The sequence below is a fragment of the Terrapene carolina genome, unplaced genomic scaffold (genome assembly GCF_002925995.2).
Source record: "Terrapene carolina triunguis isolate 2854851 unplaced genomic scaffold, T_m_triunguis-2.0 Scaffold66, whole genome shotgun sequence".
Classification (NCBI taxonomy): Eukaryota; Metazoa; Chordata; order Testudines; family Emydidae; genus Terrapene; species Terrapene triunguis.
In genome coordinates, this window is record NW_020664417.1 from 4,028,645 (window position 1) to 4,044,861 (window position 16,217).

Here is a 16,217-nt window from a genome sequence, read left to right on the forward strand (position 1 = left end):
TTGCCAAAAGAAATAAGGAGTTCACAATCTGGCCCTTAATGGTTAAAGAACATGGGAAAATTCTGCCTTCCAATGGCAAACTGGTCATCTTTATCTGCTGTTTTCTTACTACCTGCATTTAATTTGGATTAGCAAATGTTTGAACGCAAGAAATGCTATATTAAGCTAAGTGTTTTACCAAGAGGAGAAATCACAGGCAAATCCTAAATTTTAAAGGCCAGTAATTTATTTAGGACTGGGGAGGTAGATATTCTCTCCTTCTTAGATAAATATCTTTGTAAGCAATCAACCTGGCTACATGCGGTTTAAGGAGGCCCTTTTACTTTGCTATGACTGCTACCCATATTACAAGGAGCAGTGCAGGGGGAGAAAGCAGCTGCTGCCAAGCCCTGACTCCCCAGTCCACGCAAGTGGGTGAGGAGTGGACAGATGCTTTGAGCTGTCCCTCCGCTCCATGTGCTGGCCAGTACAGATGGGAAAATAAGCTACGCCAGGAAGAGGGCTTGTGTAGTTTACTTCCTGCCTGGAACAAGAGGAGAGAGAGCAGGAGCAAATTGGACTCTGAGTGACAAATTTCATCCCTGCTCTGCTCCAGGACAGACTGCAACTACACACTTCCCCTTACTCAAGGCAGATTGTAAGATTCCTTTCAGGGAAAATATCAGTTATTTGGTTTTGTTGAAATTAGTATTTCATTTATAGTTCTAGAAGCTATCATGCAGCAGTAACATTACATATGTGACTCATTGTACCTGAGAATGTTACAGTTCTCCTAACGGTTTAGTTGACTGTTACAGTACGATTGGTGTATCTTTCACAGAAAATTCTTTGCTAGTCCGTTGGGTGAGGTCAAGTATAGCAAAAGTTTAATTTTTAATACCACCTCCATCATGCACTTGCTGGGATTTGGGCTCAATAATCAGATAGATATTTCCAATCTCAGATTCTATTATCCTATGATATTTACAACTCAACTCTAGGTGAGGGGGATACAAAAAACACAGAGTTATCTATAACTGCAAAACTCTTCTCCTTCAGTATCAGGGCATCTTCAAACTCACATTTAATTCCAACCTATTTATTCTTTTCCTCTTATGAAGTAGTTTCTAATAACATCTAGTCTCTATTGGTTGAGCATTCAGTCTGTCTGCTCTGAAAATGAACATGTCACTCACAGATGCTGACAAAGAAATTTCCATGTTTTATCACAGTATAAATGACCAGCTTGAAAAGTTAGCTCTTGCCCTGTACATGTCATATTAGGTAAAGATAAATGGACTTTCAAGCCTGGAAGATCTACTAAGAAGATCTTAGTAAAGTGAAAGAATTGTGAAAGAAAGTGGTGAAAGAATTTGGGATTCCATTGACTTGCAAGCTGATACACGACAGACTCTTAATCTGGCAGGTATAATATGTTAAAGAATATGTTAAAATGTGAAGACATGACACTATAGAAGTGATCATGGTGCACACCAAAGGGTTAACTTTGACAAAACACCAGTGAAGGCCTATAATCCAGCAGCAGAAGCAGTAACTGTTGTAGTACTTCCTCCCAGTTTTGTTTAAACAGCTGTTAAACTGGAAATGAGTTTGTGGATTTAAGGGCTTATAGTCTTTGCCTTCATAAAAGAATAATAAGACCCCTTTTTATTAATGGTCCCCTTCTTGTTAAATGCCCTGTTTGAGAAGGAACACAAATTAAAACAAACTCCCTCCAATAAAACATTGTTTGGCAAACTGTATGGGCGCTTCCTCCACTATTCAACATATCAAAAGAGAGGAATATTGTTATTATTTATAGTATAGTAGTTCCTGGGGCCCCTTTGTGTTGGGCATAGTGAAGAAACATAACAAGATATGGTCCCTGCTCCAAAGAACTTACATTCTGAGGACAATGCAACAAAACATTTATGAATTAAATCATATTTTTCAGAGAAAGTATGTTTAATGAGAACGAAGACAAACTTTTTTTTGACTTTTTTTGGTAGCATTTATGGAGTATTAATACTAAGCCAACAGAAACTGCATAATCTATTAAATAAAAGTCCATATATAACAGTTATTTTCCTTTCCAGTGAACAACAGCAACAACCCCAATAAAGGGCATTTCCTGGGGATTAGTGGCCAATTTAGATGAATAACCCTCAACTGCATTTTCAACAATCAAGTCCCTCCCTCAAGTTAGTAATTTTGAGGAAATGCTCCTATTATTATTAACAATTATTTGTATTAGTTACACCTGGAAACACCAACCAAGATCAGGGCACCAATGTGCCAGGCACTGTATAAACAGATAGTGAAAAGGTCCCAGTCCTGAAGAGCTTGCAGTCTAAATAGAGAAGACGAAGAGTGAGATGGGAAAGAGGGACACAAAAATGAAGTGACTTGCCCAGGGTCACACACAGGAATAGAATCCAGGGCTCCTGACTCTCAGGCCTTGGCTACACTGGAACTTTACAGCGGTGCAACTTTCTCGCTCAGGGGTGTGAAAAAACACACCCCTGAGCGCAGCAAGTTACAGCGCTGTAAAGCGCCAGTGTAAACAGTGCCCCAGCGCTGGGAGCTGTGCTCCCAGTGCTGTAAGCTAATCCCCTCGGGGAGGTGGAGTACGTGCAGCGCTGGGAGAGTTCTCTCCCAGCGCTGGCGCCGCGACCACACTCGCACTTCAAAGCGCTGCTGCGGGAGTGCTCCCGCGGCAGCGCTTTGGAGTTTCGAGTGTAGCCAAGCCCTCAGTCAAATGCCTTATACAAGAGTCCATGCTCAGAACCTCAATTTTGCTTGATTACTATCTTACAATGTTTTTGTGGGTTTTGTTTTTTTAAATGCAATTATCTTGATTCTCCTTTGGCAGTTATAATATGTTTAGCTGTGCAGAAGTCATACTGATAGAGTAAAAGTCCTTTTGCTTATATTGGTGTGACTCTGTTGACTTAAAGGGTATCACTTCCAATTTACTCTGGTGAGAGATCAGATTTAAAGCCTGGCCTAAACTTAAAACAATTGAAATAGTTTCAGTGCTCAGGGGTGTGAAAAATTCAGATCCCAGAGCGCCAAAACTATAGCGACCTAAATGTCCAGTTCCTATTGACTCAACTAGGTCAACGGAACCATTCTTCCTTTGACCTAGCTACCATCGCTAAGAGAGACAGAGTTACTTCAGTGATGGAAAAACCCTTCTGTTGCTGCAGTGTGTGTCTACACTATGGCCACACAGTGTATAACAATGCCACAGTAGCATCTGTAGTGTAGACATGCCCCCCCTCCTCCCAGCCCCAATTCAACTCTGCATCCCTGTTCAGCAAAACACTGAACCTTCTGCTTTTCTTCCATGAATAGACTTAAATGCATGCTTTTGCTTAATTGGTGTTTACACCTGGTCAGGAAAAGGTGTCTCGCTTAATAAATTACTGCAATGACAATGCTCTTTTTCTGAATACTGCTCCTCTGAATGCTTGCAGGATTAGAGCCTGGATTTAACATTGTTTTCAGAAACCTAGATGACAATTCTTCTATCTCTTACTTTTCATTTCAATTAAGCAATAATGACTAAGCTTGGGGTATTTCCTGAAGATTAACAACCTGTTGGAAGGAGTTGATGGCTTGAGGCATAACTCAGGGCCATTAACTACAGTGAGACATTTCTCCTTCAGAAATGGCCTGGGTAGAGTTTTTTGTTTCTATTGTAAGGGTGTGTGTGTGAGAGAGAAAGTGTGGGGGGGGGGGGGGGAGGAGGGTAGAGGGCGGGGGGAGAAGAATCATAGGCACATAGATAGTTTCCTTGGATGATGCAGTTTCAACTGGTCTGTACAGAGCATTTGTTGTACTGTACCAAGTCACATTGCTTTCATGACATCCTATTCAGCTTACTATGAGACACTTAAACCTCCAGCAATTAGAATCTTTTCAAAACTTAGTTGATTCCTTTGGTTGCTATTGATCACTGTGCAGCCTCTTTAAAATAATCAGAAGAGCCAGACTCTCAGGAAATGTGCTGAAGGTTTCAACTTAAAAAATCCCTTTTATTGGAATGCTTCATATCCATAAACCCACTACTGCACTCTCTCTGGCAGCTAGTTCAGATCAAGGTTTGTCAGTCATAAAGCATTTTATACCACTCTCTGGAAAACCACTTTTTTTAAAAAAATGAGCATCAAAACAAGTTACCATTAAAAAAGAAAAAACATTTGCTTCCACCACCAGCCCCCTCCCCCAAAAAGGCTAAAAATTACATAGGGTTTGTTTGCTTTTATTCCCCCACCTTGCTGTCTGTATCATTGTGGGGTAGCTAACCTTATACCACATAGAGTAAAGGAGGTCCAGAAATGCTTTTCCTCCTACCTCAGTCAGAAACGGAGCATCTGGTCTCTCTATCTGTGCCATTCTGGGTTGTTGTTTCCTCCTGGTTTCTTTCCTCATTGGAGGGTGATGACAGAGTGCATGTCTCACAAGGCCTCTGATCTCACTTCTAGTGTAACTGGAGACATAGCTAAGGTTAAGCAGCGACTTAGTAGCCTGAAATATAAATGTCACTTGAGCAGAACAAATAGAACAGAGTGAAAGTGACAGTGTCAGTGAATGCTTTATGCACCACGTTTCTTGCTGTGAAGCAGTATATCCATTTTGTTCCTTATTTATGTGGTATTAAAAGATCAGCAAATTTCAATCCCAGCTTACAAAAATAATAAAGGCCTTATTGGGAAATAATACAGCTTTAAAAATATATACTTGTATTACAAATACACTAGTAACAATGCTCGGAAAATATCTATTTGAACTATTAGGTGAAATTAAGAACAGTATTCACTGGTTAAAATTTGAATTGGTATGCTTTTAATTCAAGAGGGACTATTGATCAGTAACAGCCTTATGGCTTATGTGATCTGTGCAATCCCATGTGCATCTGATTCTTTGTTTGTGGCCCTGTCTGACTCTGGCCCTATTAGACCAAAGGAGTAGTTGAATTATCCACCTGGGCCCTGTCTTTAGAAACTTTTTCTTGTGCTCAAACAACTATTGTATGGGGCACTAGAAACTGAAGAGCCTCAGAAATAGCTGTGGGACAAAAAGGTTAGGGAGAAGGCAGATGGGGGGGGGGAGTATTGAGGAGGTAGGGAAAGCTGGATGTGGCATGTTACTTCACATGAGGCACCTCAAAATCTAGGGTCAATTCACCTGTTAATATTTTTGATATTGTGGTGCTAAAACCTACCTTTTTCTGCAAAAATTCATAAGGGATTGCGTCAATTCAAAAATTGGCTTGATAAGTATAATTGGCTACAGTGTCTTAGTCAAATTCTGAACTACTATTGGCTAAAAAGGCAGTGCTGGGTTGCTCTGAAGCCTCCATCTGGCCCACAACAACTTACAGTCCTTTTCATCCTTAATGGTGCACCCCTCCCCCACCCATCTCCATCTATCAGAGGTGGCCAGCCAAAGGGATTGTGCATGCTGTAATCCCCATGTGCTTTGGGAAGGTCTGAGAGGCACTCTGTCTCCTGGAGAGGCAGTGTTTCCTGGAGTTTCCTTTGGAGCTGTAAAAAGGAGGAGGAGTACTTGTGGCACCTTAGAGACTATAACAAATTTATACAAGTACTCCTATTTCTTTTTGCTGATCCAGACGAACACGGCTACCACTCTGAAACCTTCGGAGCTGTGTGACTGCACTGCTCTTAATGTAGGCCAGCGCCAGGCTCGTGTGAATGTTATGCTCCGGGCACCAGTAGCCAAAAATTACAGCCTTTCAACAGGTGGCATAAGACTAACATTTTTTTCTGCAAAAATACATTCCATCTAACATTAGCAACAGCAAAGCTGTGAACTCACCTCTCCCTTATCCTAATCCTTCCAAAGAGGTGAATGCTCCAAAGCTGTCATGAGCATAAAATACTAACATTAATATGCACATGCAAAGTATTATTCTGTAACGAATAAGTTTTAAATGCATTAAATGAGTTTAATTTATGTCATGAATTTCTACACACAAGGAAGGAAAAGAGTAGGGTACGTAACCTCATATGTACACAATATACTATATACATATATTTGGATATATAGTAATAGTTTAATTTGGAAAATACATGTCCTAGATGAGAGAATTAATTATATTACTCTTAGAACATAATATTCTGACTCATGTTTTAAAATTGCAACCTTAATTTTTTGTTTGTATGAATGTAGGCCACTATTCTGCTTAACTTAATTTACTAGGACTATTCACAGTACATAAAATTAAGCATGTACAATTTGCAGAATTGATGCCATAATTTATGATTATGTAAAATAGCTTGAGGCCTGAAAGAAATGTTACATTAATCTTTGGTTATCAGTATTATGATTTGAGCATTGGAATAGGTGTCTCAAGCTTTATTTTTAAAAACATCCTAAAAAGTAATGAAAGTTATCCTAAACAAGGAGAAACATTCTGATCAACTGAACAGGCAAAAGGTTCTTCTCTGGGTATGTCTACACTACGGGATTAATCCGAATTTATATAATTCGAATTTTGGAAACAGATTGTATAAAGTCGAATGTATGTGGCCACACTAAGCACATTAATTCGGCGGTGTGCGTCCATGTACCGGGGCTAGCGTCGATTTCCAGAGCGTTGCACTGTGGGTAGCTATCCCATAGTTCCCGCAGTCTCCCCCGCCCATTGGAATTCTGGGTTGAGATCCCAGTGCCTGATGGGGCAAAAAACATTGTCGCAGGTGGTTCTGGGTACAGCCTCACCCCTCCCTCCATGAAAGCAACGGCAGACAACCATTTCGCGCCTTTTTTCCTGGGTGAACACTGCAGACTCCATACCACGGCAAGCATGTAGCCCGCTCAGCTCAAGACAGCAGTCATGAACATTGTAAACACCTTGCGCGTTCTCGTGCAGTTTATGCTGAGCCAGGACCAGAAAAACCAGGCAAGGAGGAGGCAGCGACGGCAGCGCAGTGACAAGCGTGATGAGGACATGGACATGGACACGGAATTCTCTCAAACCGCGGGCCCCGGTGCTTTGGAGATCATGATGTTAATGGGGCAGGTTCTAGCTGTGGAACGCCGATTCTGGGCCCGGGAAACAAGCACAGACTGGTGGGACCGCATAGTGTTGCGGGTGTGGGACGATTCCCAGTGGCTGCGAAACTTTCGCATGCGTAAGGGCACTTTCATGGAACTTTGTGACTTGCTGTCCCCTACTCTGAAGCGCCAGAATACCAAGATGAGAGCAGCCCTCACAGTTGAGAAGCGAGTGGCGATAGCCCTGTGGAAGCTTGCAACGCCAGACAGCTACCGGTCAGTCGGGAATCAATTTGGAGTGGGCAAATCTACTGTGGGGGCTGCTGTGATGCAAGTAGCCAAAGCAGTCACTGAGGTGCTGCTACGAAAGGTAGTGACTCTGGGAAATGTGCAGGTCATAGTGGATGGTTTTGCTGCAATGGTATTCCCTAACTGTGGTGGGGCGATAGATGGAACCCATATCCCTATCTTGGCACCGGAGCACCAGGGTACCCAGTACATAAACCCCAAGGGGTACTTTTCAATGGTGCTGCAAGCACTTGTGGATCACAAGGGACGTTTCACCAACATCAACGTGGGCTGGCCGGGAAGGGTTCATGACGCTCGCGTCTTTAGGAACACTAATCTGTTTAAATGGCTGCAGCAAGGGACTTACTTCCCGGACCAGAAAATAACCGTTGGGGATGTTGAAATGCCAATAGTTATTCTTGGGGACCCAGCCTACCCCTTAACGCCATGGCTCATGAAGCCATACACAGGCAGCCTGGACAGGAGTCAGGAGCTGTTCAACTACAGGCTGAGCAAGTGCAGAATGGTGGTAGAATGTGCATTTGGCCGTTTAAAAGGTTGCTGGCGATCGTTACTGACTCGCTCAGACCTCAGCCAAACCAATATCCCCATTGTTATTTCTGCTTGCTGTGTGCTCCACAATCTCTGTGAAAGTAAGGGGGAGACCTTTATGGCGGGGTGGGAGGCTGAGGCAAATCGCCTGGCTGCTGATTACGCGCAGCCAGACACCGGGGCGATTAGAAGAGCACACCAGGAAGCGCTGTGCATCAGAGAAGCTTTGAAAACCAAGTTTCATGACTGGCCAGGCTACAGTGTGAAATTTCTGTTTGTTTCTCCTTCATGAAAACCCGCCCCCTTTATTGACTCATTCTCTGTAAGGAACTCACCCTCCGCCTTCCCCCAGCTTGCTTTCAAAGGAAATAAAGTCACTATTGTTTAAAAATCATTTATTCTTTATTAATTGATTATAAAAAGAGGGAGAGAACCCGGGTGGGGTTTGGGAGGAGGATCGGCGGGAAGGAAAAGGCCACTAAAAAAAGGTTAAAAAAATGATAGGCTTTTGCTTGGGCTGTCCACTGGGGTGGAATGGGAGGGTGTACGGAGCCTCTCCCCCCCCCCCCCCCCCCCCGCGTTCTTACATGTCTGGAACATGGTGAGGTGGGAAGGGAGTTATACAGGGGCTGTAGCGGCACTCTGTTATCCTGCTGCCATTCCTGAAGCTCCACCAGATGCCAGAGCATGTCTGTTTGCTCACGCAGCAGCCCCAGCGTTGCATTCTGCCTCCTCTGATCTTCCTGCCGCCACCTCTCATCTCGAGCGTCCCTCCGGTCCTCACTGTTGGTCCCTCCTGTCCTCACGTTCACTGGCTTCTTTCCTATACTTTGAAACCGTGTCCTTCCACTCATTCAGATGAGCTCTTTCACTGCGGGTGGATTCCATGATTTTTGCCAACATCTCGTCTCGCGTCGTCTTTTTCTGACGCCTTATCTGAGATAGCCTTCGGGATGGAGGAGGGAGGCTTGAAGAATTTGCAGCTGCTGGAGGGAGGGAAAAAAGGAGAGAATTTTTTAAAAAGATACATTTTGCAGAACAATGCTTATACTCTTTCACGGTGACCAACACTATTCACATTACATAGCACGTGATTTCTGTGCAAGGTCGCATTTTGCCTCTTAATATTGAGTGCCTGTGGCTTTGCTGCTAGAGATCACAGACGCAGGTCCGGGCAACAGAATTCGGCTTGCATGCGGCCATGGTAAGCCATTGTCTTTCGGCTTCTGCACCCTCCTTTCCCACATACCAAGCAAAGCCCGTTGAGTGCTGCGGTTTTCCTGTTAACCTTCAGCAGCAGAAAACAAACTAACCCCCCCCCCCCCCCAATCCAATTCTCTGGATGATCACTTTATCCCTCCCCCCACCGCGTGGCTGGTATCAGGGAAGATCCCTGCAGGAACCAAACTAACACCCCCCACCCCGCCATGAATTCTCTGGGATGATCGCTTTACCCCTCCCCCACCGCATGGCTGGTATCAGGGAAGATCCCTGCAGGAACCAAACTAATACCCCACACCCCGCCATGAATTCTCTGGGATGATCGCTTTACCCCTCCCCCCACCGCGTGGCTGATATCAGGGAAGATCCCTGCTAGACAAATGCGAAAAGCTCTGGGCCAATTCCGCCCCCCCCCCACGCTTGGCTAACTGCAGGGAAGGATTTCTTTTCAGCCACAGGCAAACAGCCCAGTAGGAACAGCCACCTCTGTCCCCTTAATTAAATTCCCGTATTTCAACCAGGTTACCATGAGCGATATCACGCTCCTGAGGATTACACAGCGAGATAAAGAACTGATGTTACTTGAATGCCAGCAAACACCGGGACCATACGCTGCCAGGCTTTGTCATGCAATGATACCAGATTACTTGCTGCAAGCATGGCGTGGTCAAGTGTCCTACCATGGAAGATGGAATAAGGCTGCACTGCCCAGAAACCTTGTGGCAAGGCTTTTGGAGTACCTCCAGGAGAGCTTCATGGAGATGTCCCTGGAGGATTTCCGCTCCATCCCCAGACACGTTAACAGACTTTTCCAGTAGCTGTACTGGCTGCGAATGCATCCCAAGTCCTCAGGGCAAAGTAATCATTAAAAAACGCTTGCTTTTAAAACAAGTTTTATATTTTAAAAGGTAAACTCACCTGAGGTCCCTTCCATGGGGTCATGGTCTTGGATACTGGCTTGGGAGAGTACTTCAGTCAGGCTGAGAAAAAGATCCTGGCTGTTGGGGAGAACGGAGTGCTAGGTGCTCTCCGCAAGCTCGTCCTCCTCCTCCTCTTCCCCATCCGTAGAATCCTCAGGTGTAGCTGATGAGATTATCCCCGCCTCGGAATCCACGGTCAGAGGTGGGGTAGTGGTGGCGCCCCCCCCCCCCAGAACTACATGCAGCTCGGCGTAGAAGCGGCATGTCCGTGGCTCTGACCCGGAGCGACCGTTTGCCTCCTTTGTTTTTTGATAGGCTTGTCTGAGCTCCTTGACTTTCACACGGCACTGATCTGAGTCCCTATTGTGGCCTCTCTCCATCATGCCCTTGGAGATTTTTTCAAAAGTTTTGGCATTTTGTCTATTCGAACGAAGTTCTGCTAGCACTGAATCCTCTCCCCATATAGCGATCAGATCCAGGACCTCCCGTATGGTCCATGCTGGTGCTCTTTTTTGATTATCGGCCTGCATGGTTACCTGTGCTGATGAGCTCTCTGTGGTCACCTGTACTCTCCACGCTGGGCAAACAGGAAATAAAATTCAAATGTTCGCGGGGCTTTTCCTGTCTACCTGGCCAGTGCATCCGAGTTCAGATTGCTGTCCAGAGTGGTCATAATGGTGCACTGTGGGATAGCTCCCAGAGGCCAATACCATCGAATTGCGGCCACACTAACCCTAATTCGAAATGACAATATCGATTTTGGCGCTACTCCGCTCGTCGGGGTGGAGTACAGAAATCGATTTTAAGAGCCCTTTATTTCGAACTAAATGGCTTCGTTGTGTGGACGGGTGCAGGGTTAATTCGATTTAATGCTGCTAAATCCGAATTAAAGTCATAGTGTAGAGCAGGCCTCTGAGAAGACAAGAGTAAAAGGAACTTGTATCCAAGGATTTATATTTGTTTCTTATGTTAATGTGCTGTATTAAAAAAGGAAAAGTTCACCATTTATTGCTGATCTCTGCTACATGGCATGCATCATGGCATCTTATACAAATACAGCTATTGTGTTTGCACACAGTCAGAGGGCAGGTTTTAGCCCTTCATTGCTGAAGTTCAGTAATCCAGTGTGGGTTCAAATATCGTTTTACAAGCTCTGGCTTCTGTAACTTGAGATTCAATGTTCTATTGTGCCTAGTCTACATTGAGATATCATTCCTAAATGGACCTTCAGCTGTCAGTTGTATTGATAGCCAGACCTGGGAGTTCTAGTTTAAAAGACTTTATAAATACGGACTTACTTTATTGCAACATTCCACTGGTATTTGGTGGTTCGCTCTTGCTCACAAACATTATTCTGTCATGAGCCAGTCCAGCGTGCTGGACTATATAGTCATTGCTAAGCCATGTAGTCAGGTGAAATGTGGTGGTGGCAGAGTATTTTAGATTCGGGCATAGGAACGCTGTATTTGTCAAGAAATAGTGTGCTACTCTGAAGAAATCCTCCTCACAATGAGGTATTTGTTCTCCTGACTGTTTTTCAGAATCTTCCCCGTTAAGTGGACTGTAAACTACAGCATATATGGTGTAGAAAATTGTTTGGGGAAAAATATAAGCTTCTCCAAGTGTGCCATATAGAAGAGTTTTCTGCAAGATGGGTTTCTTAGCAAGAGTTCATCAGTTTACATTGGGATGGACTTTGCAGTGGAGAACAAAGAGAAAAAATAGAAGGCTAAGATATGAAGAAAGTTACACAGTACAGGAATCATTGCAGATTGGGGGGAGGGGAGGGATAGCTCAGTGGTTTGAGCATTAGCCTGCATAAACCCAGGGTTATGAGTTCAGTCCTTGAGGGGGCCACCTAGGGATCTGGGGCAAAAATCAGTACTTGGACCTGCTAGTGAAGGAAGGGGGCTGAACTCAATAACCTTTCAGGGTCCCTTCCAGTTCTATGAGATAGGTATATCTCCATATATTAAATATCTAATTTTTTTCCCCTTTACATATGATTGTCTCCTGTCGCTGATGTTTTGTTTTGGAACAATTGGCTGTCTCTGACCCAAGAGACATGAATCATGTCAACAAATTAATATTTTTGGTTTCCTACATTGGACTATCCAAGCCGCCTCTCTCCCCCCCACCCCCCAAAGTGTGCGCACGCATGGCAGGTGGTGACCGGGGTGGGGGGGAGGGGAGACATAAAATGGCATATTTCACTCTCCCATTACGCAAAATTGGTTGAAGGGAATTTTCTTTAGCTTAAAAAAAATCATATATGGTATCAGGAAATCAATGGAAATTTTTTTTTATTCTGAAAGAACAATTATTTTAAAAGGTTATGGCCAACTGGAAACAGGGTTTATAATTGTGCTGTATCCTTGATATAAACTCAGTATACAGTTCAGTATTGTGAATACTGTAATATTGGTCACATTACCTCCCAAACCAGTGTTCTACCACGAGATGTATCCCTTGGACAGATCTCAGCAGCTCTTATAATAGAATTACCTGCAGCTTTAAAGACAGGCATTGGTTCTGTACTGACTCAGGGCCTGCTCTGCAAACATTTTTGCCCAGGAGTAGATTCATAGACTCTAAGGCCAGAAGACACCCTTGAGATCATCGAATCTGGCCTCCTTTATAACACAGGCCACAGAACTTCCCCAAAATAATTCCTTTAGAACCCACTTACAAATACATTTTGAGACCTATCAGTTAGACAGTTTTTAATCCATTTAATGTGTGCCAGGTTAACTTTGTGTCACTTTAGTTTGTTTAATCAAATTATTGTGTAGTACCAAGTCAAATGCCTTAGAGAAGTCTGTTACATCAAAACTATTACTTTTATCAACCAACTTTCTAATCTCATTAAAAAAAAGTAACAGCTTAATTTGACAGGATCTATTTTCCATAAACCCATATGGATTGGCATTAATTATATTACCCTCCTTTAATTCTTTAAAAATCAAGTCCCCATATTAACTACTCCATTAATTTGGCTGGGATCGATGTCAAACTGACAGGCCTAAAATACCCTGAGTCACTGCATTTACTCTTTTTAAATATTGGCACAACATGGGCTTTCTTCTTCTGGAACTTCCCCAGTGTTCTAAGACTTTTTGAAAGTCAAGTTCTTTGAAAACTCTTGGATGCATATTAGCCACACCTGCTGATTTAAAAATGTCTAACTTTAATAGTTGCTGTTGTAACTCAGGCTGATGTTAATTTGGAATTGAAAGAGTGTTAGCCATATCATATGATGATAATATCATCTGTTTTTTCCCCAAACACAGAACAGAAATATTTATTGTATATTTCTCCCTTATTATTGATAATCTTCCATTTCCATCTAGTAATGAACCAATTAGGGTGACCAGATGTCCTGATTTTATAGGATCAGTCCTGATTTTTGGGTCTTTTTCTTATATAGGTTCCTATTACTCCCCACCCCGTCCCGATTTTTCACATTTGCTGTCTGGTCATCCTAGGACCAATACCATTGCTAGGATTCTTTTTGTTCTTAATATACTTAAACTCCTGAAGTTCCAGATGGGCATCATTACAAGATTCAGCTCTGAGATAGGTTCTAGTCTGCTGAAACTTCAGCATAACTTCCTGCAGCTCCTGCTTGTTTTCCCTGGAGGTCTCTCCTCCAAATATTGACCATAACCATCCCTGCTAATGAGAGAGCTTGTCAAATACACAGCTGCAACTATCAGTTACAGTATATACAAGTATAATTGAACTTTTGCTGCAATTTATTCAGTAGTGCTTTGACACTAAATAAAATTAATAAAAAGTAATGATTTTTCATGTTCATGCAGATAATCACATTTGAGAAAAATTACTATTATTCAAAATTGTTCACCAAATTGTTTTAGAAAAAAATTGGTAGAAATGATTACTAAATTGAAAAAAGTGTTCCATGGGGTTTTGAAAAGGAACACATTTTCAAATGAAAATTAAATTAAAAAAATCAATTTAAAAAAAAATATTTTTCAGGTTTGTTTCCTCCCTCCTCTTCATATTCTGTCACTAAAAAGTGGGAAAACAAAAGAGGAGGAGAAAGCTAGTGGGGAGAAAGGAAAAAAAAATCCCACCCAAATTAATTTTTTTTTTTTCATTTTATTTTTGTCAACAACACACGTTATGTTTCTGTTCACTTATTGGCTGAATGTAACTCTTGGTATCAGGTTTCTCTTACTAATAACAGCAGCAAGTTAATTTAAAATAATCTGTTTCTGCAAATATCCTTGCCAGTAAACTCCTTCACGAGAACTTTCCCAAAAGAGGAGTAAACAAATTCAACTTAGTCTTTTGCGGTATTTGTCTGACACACCTGTAATATATATATATAATTAAAGCAGACAAAATTGGTAAGTCTTCAGAGTTTCATAAGATTCTCAGAAATCAAACTATGTATAAAGAAATCTACATTTAGAAGTTTCACAAAGGTAGTTGAGATTCCAAACTAACAAAACATTCCCAATGATTCTCCTCTTCCCAAATTTACAGATGTCCTACTCAATAAAATAAGATTCAATATGTATTTCAAAAATCAAACTGAATGCAATAAAATGAACCAACCATTGTTGAATAATGAATTATAAAATGAAACATACTTTGTGCCTAAAATATGACATTGAGACAAACTGTTATAAAATATAGGAAAATAAGTTCTATTTTAATTAAAATTAAATATCATAGGTTATAATGTATCAAATATAAAATGACAACATATGCATGTGATAAATTCTCCTCAATTTACTGTCAAATCTGATTAATTCAGTGGTGCTACACTGGATTTACATTAGCATAACTGAGAGTGGCCCATGCATTATAATTACATCTTATATGTGTAGCATCACATCCGTTGGCTTATTACTGTGTCTATTCTAGTTTTATAAGCAAGTTTTTGGATGACAGACTTTAGTGTCATCCAGATAGAGCAGAGGGTCCCTTGTGACCTGGCTGGTGACATGGTACCTAAAAAAAGGTCATTGGTTTGGCCCAAAATGATGATGCTTCCACCTAGTTAATTGCATTAAAAGATGGGTAAGTACATTAAAAGTCTTTCTTATAAAATGACACCTTGTAAACAATTGCCACAGTTGCCCCACAGTATTATACAACTTTAATGGGAAGGGAAGTGGTCCAAAAAAATAGTCTTGTAGTAAAATATGGTGAACACTATGGAAATGTGGGCAACCCCCTGAAATAGTCTTTTCCTCAGAACACACTTATTAGTGATATACTTTCTTTTTAGTTTCAACAGGAACCCATGAGGTGTTCTGTTCACATTTTTGAAAATGAATAATGTTACTGATAATTCTCAAAACTGAAGAGAAAATGTGTAATTGACTGTAGGCTATCCAGTGGATTGGATCCAAAATACACGTAAGACCATTAATAGGGAAAGAAAAGATGATGCTTCTGGCCCCCTCATTTCCTTCCAGAATGGAAACAGTGGTTGAAATTCTGTCCCCAGTGAAGTCAAATTGAGTTTTACCATTGACTTCAGGGAGGCCAGGATTTCACCTTCTATTTCCTCTTGCTCATCCATCCAGTGTCTGTCTGGTCACTGTTGCAGTCCAGGGGGAAGTTTACAACATTTCCCATCAGCAACTGAGATAAGCTTCTAGCAGGAACAAGGTGTATAGTTACAAATTATTCCTAACAATATTGGTCCACATAAACTAAAATGAACGTGAGCACAGAAGCAGAGCCCTAATGTTTAACTGTGAAGACTACTGAGGAATTGGATAGAACCTCAAATGCAATCTACTGCTAGAGTTATGCTTTTCACGGTCTCATTAGGTAAAAGCGAGCTCTTTGTTATACAGTAGCATACATGGATAGCATATGAGAATTCTTTTTAAGAACTGTGGAATACAAATCTTAATCTAACATCTGGGAGAATTTGACTGTTATGCAGTTGTACACAATATTTTTTTCCTGGTGCTCATTAACAGTTTTATGAAAACCAAAGCCATTTAAGTGGGATAATCAGGGCAGCTGATTTCCACAGGATAAAACCTCAGGGAACAGCATTTTCCCCAGTAAATTGAATACACATTTTTTGCCTTAACCAGACAATTGTATTTGCAGAAGCCATGTTTTTTTCCCTCCTGGCCCTGCCAGTTACAACTGTGGGCATTAATATGGTTTTAAAACCTAAATTGTTCACAGCTTTTGCTCTTGGCTTGTCTCACACAATGGCAACTAGAAGAAATT